The 12,817-nt window shown below is 39.6% G+C and overlaps 1 protein-coding gene across 6 annotated transcripts in view; it reads left to right on the forward strand.

Annotated features, from left to right (window-relative positions):
- The first annotated feature begins 10,851 nt into the window (after positions 1-10,851).
- CLIP1 (CAP-Gly domain containing linker protein 1) overlaps positions 10,852-12,817 on the forward strand; it is a 159,202-nt gene continuing 157,236 nt past the window's right edge. For 3 of the 6 annotated variants that reach the window (XM_051972715.1, XM_051972716.1, XM_051972717.1), the window contains exon 1: positions 11,843-12,149. The gene's annotated coding sequence lies outside the window, so the exon portion shown is untranslated. Of the gene's footprint in view, positions 12,150-12,817 lie in introns of all 6 variants that reach the window. The other 3 variants (XM_051972720.1, XM_051972719.1, XM_051972718.1) reach the window with 3 other exon arrangements.

Consider the following 12,817-nt stretch of genomic DNA (forward strand, 5'->3'; position numbering starts at 1 on the left):
GACTGAATGTGGATCACAAGATAGTTTTTTCTACCTTTGTTGTTATTTTGTTTGTTTTTTTCTTTCTCTTGTTTTTTTTTTTTTCCTTTTGATCTGATTTTTCTTGCATAGCATGATGAATATGGAAATAAGTTTAAAGGAATTGTACATATTTAACCTATGTCAGATTACATGCTGTCTTGTGGGAGGGAGGGAGAAAAATTTGGAACACAATGTCTTACAAAAATGAATGTTGGAAACTATCTTTACATGTATTTTACATGTATTTGGAAAATGAAATACTATTGAAAATGAAAAAAAAAACCAAAACTACAAAAAGGAAGGATTAGAAAAAGTTTCCTATGGAAGGTGGGATTTTAGTTGGGATTTAAAGGAAGCTGGGAAGCAGAGATAGGGATATAGAGATTCCAGGGATAGGGCACAAGCAAGGAAATGCCAGAAGCCAAGAGATGAATGTCTTGTTCCAGGAACAGCAATGAGGCGGGTGTTGCTGATTTGAAGTATATATGATAAAAGGGTAGCTTGTAAAGTTAAGATAACTGGAAAGATGGGGAGCATGGGGGTGGGGCAAGTTTAGGATGGTCCACAATGGAAATCATCTTTCCCCAGCAAAGGGAGGACTAATGAGGGACGAGGCTTTACAGCACCAGGGGATTTGTGAATTATCCAGTGCATTAGCAATATTCACTGCCTGGTTCCAATCTCACATATAGAAGACTAGTTGAGGCTATTTTGGCCAACAGTGACCTCACTATGGTGAGGAAGAGCCTTTTTTTCCAATAGTATTTTATTTTTCCAAATACATGCAAAGATAGTTTTCAACATTCATTTCTGGAAGCCTTTGTATTCCAAATTTCTCTCTCCCTCCTTTACTTCTTCCCTCTCCAAGACAGCATGGAATCTGATATAGGTTAAACATGTACAATTCTTCTAAACATATTTTCATATTCATCATGTTCTGCAAGAAAAATCAGATCCAAAGGAGAAAAAAAAAACAAGAGAAAGAATAAAAACAAACAAAAATAACAACAAAGGTAAAAAGATTATCTTTTGATTCACATTCAGTCTCTCTATAGTTCTTTATCTGGAAGCAGATGACTGACTCTCTCCATCCCAAATCTATTGGAATTGCCTTGAATCACCTCATTGTTGAAAAAAACCAAGTCCATCACAGTTGATCATCACATAGTCTTCTTGTTGCTATGTACAATGTCCTCTTAGTTCTACTCATTTCACTCGGCATCAGTTCATATAAGTCTCTCCGGGCCTTTCTGAAATCATCCTGTTGGTCGTTTCTTTTAGAACAATAATACTCCATAGCATTCATATACCATAATTTATTCAGCCATTCCCCAACCTTTGGGTATCCACTCCGTTTCCAGTTCCTCACCACTACCAAAAGGGCTGCTACAAACATTTTTGCACATATGGGTCCCTTTCCCTCTTTTATGATTTCTTTGGGATACAGACCTAATGGTGACACTGTTGGATCAAAGAGTATGAAGTTTTATGGCCCTTTGGGCATCGTTTCAAATTGCTCTCCAGAATGGTTAGATCAATTCACAACTCTACCAACAATGCAGTAATGTTCCAGTTGTCCTACACTCCCCTCCAACATTTATCATTATCTTTTCCTATCATCTTAGCCAATCTGAAAGTTGTGAAGTGGTACCTCAGAATTGTTTTAATTTGCCTTTCTCTAATCAATAGTGATTTAGAACATTTTTTTTATATGACTAGAAATGGCTTTAATTTCTTTGTCTGAAAATTGTCCATATCTTTGATCATTTATCAAGTGAGGAATGGCTTGTTTCTTATAAATTTGAGTCAGTGCTTTACATATTTTAGAAATAAGGACTTTATCAGAAATATTGATTGTAAATTCAACCCCCCCTTATCCCCACAGCTTTGTGCTTCCCTTCTAATCTTTTTTTTTTTTTTAGATGTCTTTTTTTTTTTTATAAAGCAATTGGGGTTAAGTGACTTGCTCAGGATCACACAACTAGTATGAAGTATCTGAGGCTGGATTTGAACTCAGTCCTCTTGAATTCAGGACCAGTGCTTTATCCACTATGCCATCTAGCTGCCCCTTCCTTCTAATCTTGACTCCATTGATTTTGTGCAAAATATTTTTAATTTAATATAATCAAAATTATTCATTTTGCATTTCATAATGCTCTGTAGTTCTTCTGTGACTATAAATTTCTCCCTTCTCCATAGATCCTAGTCGACTATTTCTTATTCTTCCAATTTGCTTAGAGTAGAGAAGATCCCCATTTATGTCTAAATCATGAACCCATTTTGACTTTATCTTGATATAAGATGCTAGATGTTGGAAAGTGCCATGCTATTTTCCATTTTCCCCAGCAATTTTTGTCAGATAGTGAATTCTTATCCCAGAAGCTTGAGTCTTTAGGTTTATCAAACACTAGATTACTATAGTCATTGATTATTGCATCTTATGAGCTTAACTAATTGCACTGATGTACTATTCTATTTCTTAGCTAGTACCAAATGGTTTTGATAACTACCACTTTATAATACAGTTTTAGATCTGGTATGGTTAGGCCACATGAGGAAGAGTCTTTTGATGGAATAATTTGGAACTTAGTGTAGATGTGGATGAACTGATAAGTAGGTGGAAAAGGGAAGAAGGCAATAACCAGGTTCCCAATTTGCCCATGAGCCCAAAGGTTTTTGTTCTTTTTGGGAAAATAGGACATTATGTTATTTGAAGAATGTTGTTATTGTTATTTGTTCTTGGTTCTCAAAGAGGACCATGTTATCAGATTGGAGAGATCATGTCATGTAAGTGAATTGGATTTAAGAGAGGGAGGGCTAAATGAATTGGACAAGGAAATGGATTGAAAGAGCTGTCCAGCACTTAACACCTCCTAGTTGTGTGACCTTGGGCAAGTCATTCAATCCCAATTGCCTTAGCAAAAAAAAAAAAAAAAAAAAAAAAAAAAAAAAAAAAAAAAAGGAAAGAAAGAGTTGTCTAAGGTCCCCTGCTCGGGTAACCAGTGCTAACTGGTGGAGAACCTATATTTTGTTTTTTCTTTCCCCTCCTAATTTTGTATTTCATTAATTCATATGAATAGAATAAAACAAGCATTTCTATAACATAGTACAATAAAAAGATGATTATATATGAAACTGCAAATCTACAATGCACAATTTGCTATTCCTTTCAAATATATCATAAAATTATCATGTAAATTTATCTTTTTTCTCCTTTTTTTCCTATCCTCCCTGACTCTGCCTTAATGATAGCTGCCATTAGATACAAATAGTTATATATAAACATATATGTAAAATTATTCTTAAAATACTTTTAGTTATCAGTTCTTTCTCTAGATGCAGATGACATCATTCTTCATATGTCCTTTATAGTTACATATTTTAGGTATGTATATGTGTTATTTTTGTACAAATAGGTCTTATATTTTATATAATTTTATAAAAATTTTATACTCATTTATATAATTGTCAAAATAACTTATTCACTTAGTAATTCTTAAAACAATATTGTTATTTCTATATATAATGTTCTCTTGATTATGCTCATTTTGCTCTTCATTATTTCATACAAGTCCTTCCATGTTTCTCTAAAATCATTGAGCTCATCATTTCTTATGGCATAGTAGTATTCTATCATAAACATATACCACAACTTATTATACCATTCATCAATTGATGGGCATCGCTGTAATTTTCAGTTTTCGTCACCACAAAGATTGTGGCTATAAACATTGTTGAACATATAGATTCTTTTCCTTTTCCCCTAATCATCTTTAGAAATAGAGCTAGGAGGGGTATATTTGGATCAAAGGGTAAAGACTGTGTAATAACTCTTTAGGCATAATTCCAGATTGTTCTTCAAAATGGTTGGACCAATTGATAATTCCACCAGCAATGCATTATAATAGCTTTTTATTTTTTCAAATACATGCAAAGATAGTTTTCAGCATTCACCTTTGCAAAACCTTGTGTTCCAAATTTTTCTCTTTCCCTCACATTCTCCCTCCTCCCCTAGACAGCAAACAATCCAATATAGGTTAAACATGTGCAATTCTTCTAAACATATATTTCCATATTTATCATTCTGTGCAAAAGCCACAACAAAAAGGTGAAAATAGTATGCTTTGGTCCTCATTCAGTCTCCATAATTCTCTCTTTGGATGCGGATGGTTCTTTCCATCACAAATCTATTGGAATTGCTTTGAATAACCCCATTCCAATAATGAATTGTGTGCCAATTTTTCCATATCCCCTCCAATATTTGTAATTTTCTCTTTCAATCATTTTAGCCAATTTGGTAAGTATAAAATGATAACCCAAGATTGTTTTAATTTGCATTTCTTTAATCAATAATGATTTAGAGCATTTTTTTCATGTGACTATAAATTGTTTTGATTTTTCCACTGGAAAGCTATTCATATCTTTTGACCTTTTGTCAACTGGGGAGAGACTTATATTCTTATATATTTGACAAAATTCTTTATATATTTTTGTATGAGACTTTTATCTGATAAACTGTCTATAAAATTTCCCCCTGAATTTTCTGTATTCCTTTTGATTCTGACTATATTTGTTTTATTTGTACAAAAACTTTAAAATGTAATTTAATATAATGAAATTATTAATTTTATACCTAACTTTGCTTTTCTGTCTCTTGCTTATTTGTATTATTCATCTATCCATAAATATGATAAGTAATATCTTCCATGTTTTTAAAATTTTTTCTTATAATATTTTTATATCTAGGCCATGTAGCCACTTTGACCTTATCTTAGTAAATATCATAAGATATTGTTTGTACCCAGTTTCTACCATGTTGGTTTCTAATTTTTTTTTTTTTTTTTTTTTTTGCTGAGGCAGTTGGGGTTAAGTGACTTGTCCAGGGTCACATAGCTAGGAAGTATTAAGTGTCTGAGGCTTTGATTTGAACTCAGGTCCTCCTGACTTCAAGGCTGGTGCTCTATCCACTGTGCCATCTAGGTGTCCCAGGGTTCTCATTTTTCAAGAAATTTTTACCAAATAAGGAATTGTTATCTCAAAATCTTAAGTCTTTATAATGATCAAATATGAAGTTATTATGTTTATTTGTTAGTGTAAATTGTATGTCTACTCTATTCCATTGACTTATCTTTCCATTTCTTAGAAGTACTAGATTGTTTTGGTAATTATTGCCTCATAATATAGTTTAAGATCTGGTGTTGCTACACCTCCATCCTTTACATTTTTTTCATTATTTTCTGTGATATTTTTGACTTTTTGTTCTTCCAAACAAATTTTGTTATCTTTTCTAATTCGACACACTCATATGTATATATATTATATATATATATATAATATATATAATATATATATATAATTTTTGATTTAATTGAAATGGTATTGAATATATAAATTAGGTAAAATGATAATTTTTATTATATTGGTCCTGTCCATCCATAAACTATTAATATTCAATTAATATTTCTCCATTTATTTAGATCTGATTTTATTTGTATACAAAGTGTTTTTTTTAATTAAAAATAATTTTGTTTAAATAATTCCTAGGTTTGTTTGGGCAGGTGTACTTCCAGGTATTTTATACTGTCTAGAATTATTTTAAATGGAGTATATTTCACTATCTTTTCTTGTATTTCAGCCTCAGAGGCTATACTAAGTGCCTAACTGTCTGAACAACCAAAAAAATCATTTTAAGCTTACAATCTTTTCAAATTAAATAATTTATTACTAATGTGACAGATGACTTTGATGTTATTTTTACTCTCATTAAATGTGTCTAATAGGTTTGCTGAAAACTTGATGCTAAAAGCACATAGTCTTGTTTCATTTCATTGGTGACTGGGAAAGTATGAGAGCATCATTCAGATCCCATTTAATAAATGCTTGTTAGATTGAGTTGTTCTCTCCCCCTCAGGTAATTGGGGTTAAATGACTTGATCAGGGTCACACAGCTAGTAAATATTAAGTATCTGAGGTTGATTTGAACTCAGGTCCTCTTGACTTTAGGACTAGTGCTCCATCCACTGCACCAACTAGCTGCCCCTTGAATTATTCTTTATATTGGTTGATTTACTCATTTAGTATTACATGAAATGAAAACTCAAAATTCTTCCCCCCTCCCCCCAGGCAATTGGGGATAAGTGACTTGCCCAGGGTCACACAGCAGGATGTGTTAAATGTCTGAGAACAGATTTGAATTCAGGTCCTCCTGACTTCAGGGCTGGTGCTCTATCAACTGCCTCACCTAGCTGCCCCAAAACTCAAAATTCTTACCAACAAGTTTCGGACAGTCAATATTTTTCTCATTGTTCTTTTAAAACTTGGATGTAGTATTGAAAATTTCTGCTTTAGGAATCTTGAAGATTTCTTGCTCTTATATATTCTCTGTTATTTTCTCTTTGCAGTAATAGTGTTAAGCACTAACCACAGAGGATCTGGATGACCCAGAGACACAAGATCTATGGTCTGGATTGCTCCTTTCCATATATCCAAGGAAAACTGATTTCCTGCTGTTGGTAAAGCAGGGCCAGACACTTCCTCCTCCATGCTCCTATCATCAAAAGTGTTATTTGATTAGAACTGTGTCTGTTCACTATATATGAGATATTTGTTGTCTGGGGTATGATGCTTTTTAGGGGTTCAGGATAAAAACGACTTCACTTTCTCACTTCCCAGGGGAAGATAATAGCTTATTGTCAGCCAGCTTAGCTCCCTTCTAGCAAAATACACATTAAAACAAAAGACAATCATGAATAGTGAGCAAATATATTTATTCAAGCAAGCTGTAAAACAGAAAGCAGGGAAATTATACAGACTAGGATAGACAATGGTATACATTGGGGCAAATGGCTCATCAGCCTGAGAGCAAGATAAAATCTCAGCCCAAACAAGGAGAAAACCATCTCACCAGAATAGTCTTTTCTTTGCCATGCAAATGATCAGGAATCACATCTCTCTATAAGCAAGCAGGAATACCACATTGTCCTCCAGGAAACTCCAACCTATCTGAAGCTGAAGTTTGACATATTTTAAATAGTTATTTTTGAAGGATTATTTTTAAACCTAGTAATTAGAATAAGATTTTTGGTCTCGGTTAAAAAATGGATAAACAGAATTATTTTAAAAAATGATTATTTAAACATATGTCTTACATCCTCATCTTCCTCTTTTCTCTAATAATCAGAGGAAGTTTGACTTAGTGAGCCAGTTTTGAAATTGGGAAAAGGTGGGTTAGAGTATTACCTTTGATATACAACATCTGTGAGACCTTGGGAAGGTTATTTAAGATTTCAGTGCTTGAAGGATCATATTGCCTCTGCAGCCAGAACTTGCTCTTATTAAATGTTTTAAAATGTGTTTGGGAAACAGTGTTTTGTACAAATAATATTTTATTATTTTTCCCAATTCTATTTAAAAACAATTTGTAACATTTATTTTTTAAAAAATTTTGGTTTAAAATTATCTCCCTGTCTCCCCCCAGATGCAATTTGACAGAGGTTATAAGTGTGTAATCATGCAAAATAAATTTATTGGAGTTGGAAAGCAATTTGGAATTATGCAAATAAAGTGACTAAAATGTCTATATCCTTTAAACCAGAGATTCCATTACCAGATTTATACCCCAAGGAAACTACTAGTAAGGGGGGAAATGCCCCTAGTAGCAGCATTTTATTTATTTATTTATTTTGTGATAGCTAAGAATCAAAAACAAAGTAAACACTAATCTATTGGGGAATGTGAAAACAAAATTGTGGTCTACAAATGTAATAGAATATTACTGTGCTATATGAAATATGTGTGGTGAATACAGAGAATCATAGCAAGAACTATATGAACTGATGCATAGTGAAGTAAGCAGGGACAAGAAAACAATATACACTGAACTCCCAACAATGTAATTGGAAAGAACAATGACACTTCAAAAACTCAAAAATAATTGTAACAATATTAAAAAATATTTAAAAAGATTCAGAATGAAGAGATATGAAAAGACACCTAAAACTCCCTTCGTGGAATTGAAATATTTGCAGATTGTTACATATTGTACATATTTTTGTACCATTTTCAATATATTGGCCAGTTCTGCTGATTTGCCGCTCCCCCCCCCCCCAATAAAACTGTATGTTATATGGAATGGCTCTCAGAAAGGAGAGGACCAGGGATATATGAGATACTCTGGTGATATAAGAAATAGAAAATATCAGTAAAAAATTTATTTTGAAAATATAATTTGGAAATCAATTAACCATTAATTAAGTACCTACTATATGTCAGAAACTGTGCTAAGTGCTATATACTTGGGGAATACAAAAAGAAGCCCCTATCTTCAAAAAGCTTGCAATCTAAGTTAAATCAGAGGTGGAGGAGAAAAAAACAGAAGGGCTAAAAAAAAAAAAAAAAAAAAAAAAAAAAAAAAAAGGAAAAATGAAGAGAAAAAGGTAGTTAAGTACGACTTAGCATCCTCCAAAGCCAATTTTTGGCTTCAATGAGTGGCGCTGTCTAGAATGAGGATACTAGTTATTACACTGAACTTGGACTTGCTCATAGCACCCTCGCAGTAGGGTGTGGTTTCATTTTAGGAAGGACAAGAACAAGGTGATGAGTCTCCAGAATGGGGCAACTGGGGAGTTCAAGTACCTCAAGACCATGAGCCTTACTGGAGGAACTGAGGATGTTTACTCTGGCTAGGAGAAAATTTGGGGAGGATGTAATAACTGCTTTCAAATATTGGAAGGGCTGTCCTTTGTCTACTTGGCTCAAGAGGGCAGAAGCTTCAGAGCAGCAGATTTCTAGCAGGTGTAAGGAACAAACCTCCCAATAATGATTGCTTTCTAAAAGTGGAATGAGCTACCTTGGGATTTTAAGTTCCTAGTCGCCGCAGGGTCTCCCCTTCCAGATTTCTCTTTTTTCTCTTTCTTATCTCCCTCTCTTTTTCTTTCTCTCTCTCTCTTTATATATACACACATATGTATTTAAAAATATATAAAATTAATATATATTATATTATATTAAATATATAAAATGTATACATAACTATATGTATATGTGTATATGTTTGGGGTTTTTGGCAGGCCATTCTCTGCCTCATTTCTTAGTTAGCCTTAGTCACTGAATGGTGCAGCCTTAGTCAAACTGAGGCCCGTTGAAGAGCTTAGCTTAAAAAGGCCCAGGTCTCCCACTGCATCCAGAGCCATTTCCAGTCATGCTGCTCTCTCTCTGGCCACTGCACCCAGAGGGCTCTGGAGGGGAAGGGGAGGCAGCAGACCTTGCCCAGCCTCCCTAACTTAAATCCAATTCACTGGCACATGATGGCGTCCCCTCCCTGAGGTCAGGGTCATTTTGGAGAAGACAGGATAAACAACCACAACAGGCCCTCTAATGAAGGCTGGATTGTTACTAAACTTTTTCAGGAAGGGGATTCTTGCTCAGGTATGGATTGAGCTGTATGGTCCCTGACTTTTCTTGTAGTTCAGTGATTATAGTGGAATGGCGCTAACATTTGTGCCATTGCCAGCTTACAAGTTAGAGAGGAAGGATGTGTGTGTCTGAGCTAGGGTGGGGGAAAGTGGAGGAAGGGGAGGATTGTCTTAGGAGACGACACAAGAAATCAGAACAAGCCTGATTTCTAAACACTTTTTTTCACTTGGGATATCACATTTGCTTCCGTGAATTAGCACCGCTATGGAAGATGAATTATTAAGGAGTGGAATTATCTTAGAAACACATGATCTCCCAAAGATGAGAAAGGGCTGCAAATGAAGTTGCCAAGTCCTGTTCCCAAAGCATTGCCACAGCCAGCCACCTAGGCACTCGTAGGCGACGTGGACTCTGGCTGGTTAGAGCAGCGCCTGGGCTTTGAGGAGGGTGAGCAATGAGGTCATCCTCCTGATAATACCCTTGTTCTGGGGCACAGGAGGGGGGGGCCCTTATCCCGCTCTTCGGGGCTGCGGATCCTGGGTGCTTGCGAACAGCTGCAAACTCCTCCTGGAAGCTGGGGAGCTGGAGGTGTTGCCATGGTCTGTGGGAGCGCAATGCCGGCCACCTTCTGTGGCTGAGCATTTCCCTCCCTCCCCTCCAGTCACTTTCAAAGGCTTTCAAAGGAGGCCCCTCAGGGAGAGAGGGAAGGAAGGATATTAAGCAGGGATTCAGTCCAAGTGGCTGACACTGATAAAAGAGGCTTTTCTGAAAGCAACAGGCTAAGTCTCTGGGCTTGTTGCAAGGGATTTCTCATCCTCTGCCTTTCCGACGGTCCCGGAAGGGTAAGAATGATTCAACCTCAGTCTGAAAACTCCTTTTAAGAATGCTGAGCTGGTTGATTGCTCTTGTTTAATTCCTACTGTGGTTGGAGAGCCCTGGAAAAGAGTATGAGATGTAATAATATAAATCTTCTCAGTTGTGAGATCCAGGCCTGGGTTGTCTTGGAGTTTGATTTGGTTCCCTTCCCATTCTGCCTCCATTAAAGTCTGCTGTCACACCACCAGAGGATACTATCTTAGCTCTGCAAAGGGATATACTAAAGTGGTATCTGCTATAAAAACCATGGTATATTTGTGCGAAAAAAAGGATCCAGGTGAAGAAGGGAAGGGAAGAAAGAGAGAGGGTGAAAGAGTTGGGGAGTGATATGGAGGAAGGGAGTGTAGAAAAAGAGAAAAAGGGGCTTGAAAGAAGAGAGATGGAGGAAGGTTGAGAAAGAAGGGAGCCTGAGAAAATTATGGTCAAGAGAGAAGGGAGGTATTTCCCTTTTGCTCTGATTTTTCTCTCCCATCATAAAGCAATATGTATTAAAAATTTTTTTTTATAAGAGAAGGGAGGAGACACAGAGAGCAAAGACAGAGAGAGAGAAAGGCGGAGGGGGCAGGGAGACAGAGGAAGGGGGAGGGAAAACAGAGAGACAGAGACAGAGAGAAAAGCTCAAGAAGGAACATAAGAGAGAATGTGGAAAGGGCCTGAAGAGGATCAAGAGAAAGGGATTTGAGGAGACAGAGAATAAAGGACCTTGGGGAGATAGAAAAGGAAGCTGAGGAGAAAAGAGGGAGAGAAGAGAAGTGGGGAGCTAGAAATAGGGAGCTAGGAAGACAGGAGAGAGACAGATATATACAAGCACAGACAGGCAGGAGAAGGGCACTAGGGAGGAAAGAGAAGAGAGTTAAGAGAATCAAGAGAAACCAAAGAGGAAGAAAGAGGAATAGATTTGGAGACAGGAAGAAGGAAACCGAAAAATAAGAAAACAAAATACACAGAAGCGGAGAGAAACAGACACGATAGAGATAGAAACAAGAAATAGACTGAAATAGACTCTAGACTGACTACAAGAAGGAGACCGAGGAAGCAGGTAGATGAAGACTGAAAAAGGAGCTGGAGGAGAAAGCGGGAGGAAAGGGAGAGGGCTTGGGGCAAGGGCAAGGCAGTTAAAGGGAAGCTTGTTTGGCTGGAGGGAGGGGAGGAAGGAGATACCCGTACAGACCCAGCCGCAGACTCTCAGCCCGGCTCATAGAAACCACAGGCAGAGTCAGCTGACCACAGACAGACAGACAGAGACACAGACAGACGCAAGTCCACAGGCATTCCCATAAACACAGTCACTTCGACATAGGATGGCCTGACACACTGACACACTGACACACACACGCACAGACCCACGGCAGGTACCCCGACACCCACAGACGCAGGATGTCCAGACACACAAGCGCAGACACATAGATGCTCGGCCACAGCCACACCCCCAAATCCAGATACAGACCCACGGCCGCGCGGACACTCACACAAAGACAGACAGACGCCCCCAGCCGGGCCACACGCCCAGCCCCGAGCGCAGGCGGGCGGGCACCATCGCGGCCCCTTTAAGAGGGGCGTGGCCTCACGTCACGTTGTCCTCCTTGGTCCCCCCTCCCGGTCGGAGCGGAGACTTCGCTGGAGGCGCGCGGAGGAGGCGGCTGCGCCGAGGCTGCTACTGCTGCTGCAGTGACTGACTGACTGAGCGAGCGGGGTTGTCGACTGAGGCGGCGCTTGAGTCTGGAGAGCGAGAGGCAACGGCGGCGGCGGCGGCGGCGATAGGCGACAGGCGAGCTCGGCCCGACAGGTGGCGGCGGCGGCGGCGCGGACCCATCTGGACCCGGCGCGGTCCCATCCCGGTGAGCCCGGCGGCTGCGCGGCCTCCTTCCTTTCCCCTCCTCTTCCTCGTCGTGGTCCCCTTCCCTCCTCGGGCCTCCCGGGCTTCGGCTCCTTCGGGTGAGGCCGCCGCAGCGAGGCTCCGGCCTTGCCCGCTCCCTCGTCGCTGCCGGCTCCTCCTCCCCCTCCCTCCGCTGCCGCCTCAAGATGGAGGCGGGCCGGCCGCGGGGAGGACGGCTGCGGGGCGGCTGCGGGAAGGCGGGGGGCTGGGGGGAGGCCCTACCCGGCCCGGCCCGCGAGGTCACCCAGTGCGGAGCCAGCCCCGCCTCTTCCCCCCCCCCCCTCCCCGAGGAGCCCCGGCCCGGCTTTGACCGGGCCCCTCGGGGCGGGCCGGGCGACGGTCACCTGAGGATTACTCAGCTCCTTGGCTCCCGGACCAAGGCGGGCGGCTCCGGCGGCGGCTGTGGCCTTGAGCGCTGCCCTCCCCGAGTCCCCTCGGCTTTTGTTGTCCCCTCCGCGGGCTGGCGGAGGAAGCGAGGGGCCTGAGGTCGCTGACCTCGGGGCCATGGGTCCGTTTTCATTTTTGTGACTCTCCAGAATAGCTGCCTCGTCCAGTAATCCGAGCCGTCCGCCTCTGCTGGGTATCCGAACCCGATGACATTGGCGCTGGGGTTATTTTAAAACGTGTCTC

Source organism: Antechinus flavipes, chromosome 1 (assembly GCF_016432865.1).
Source record: "Antechinus flavipes isolate AdamAnt ecotype Samford, QLD, Australia chromosome 1, AdamAnt_v2, whole genome shotgun sequence".
NCBI classification, from domain to species: Eukaryota; Metazoa; Chordata; class Mammalia; order Dasyuromorphia; family Dasyuridae; genus Antechinus; species Antechinus flavipes.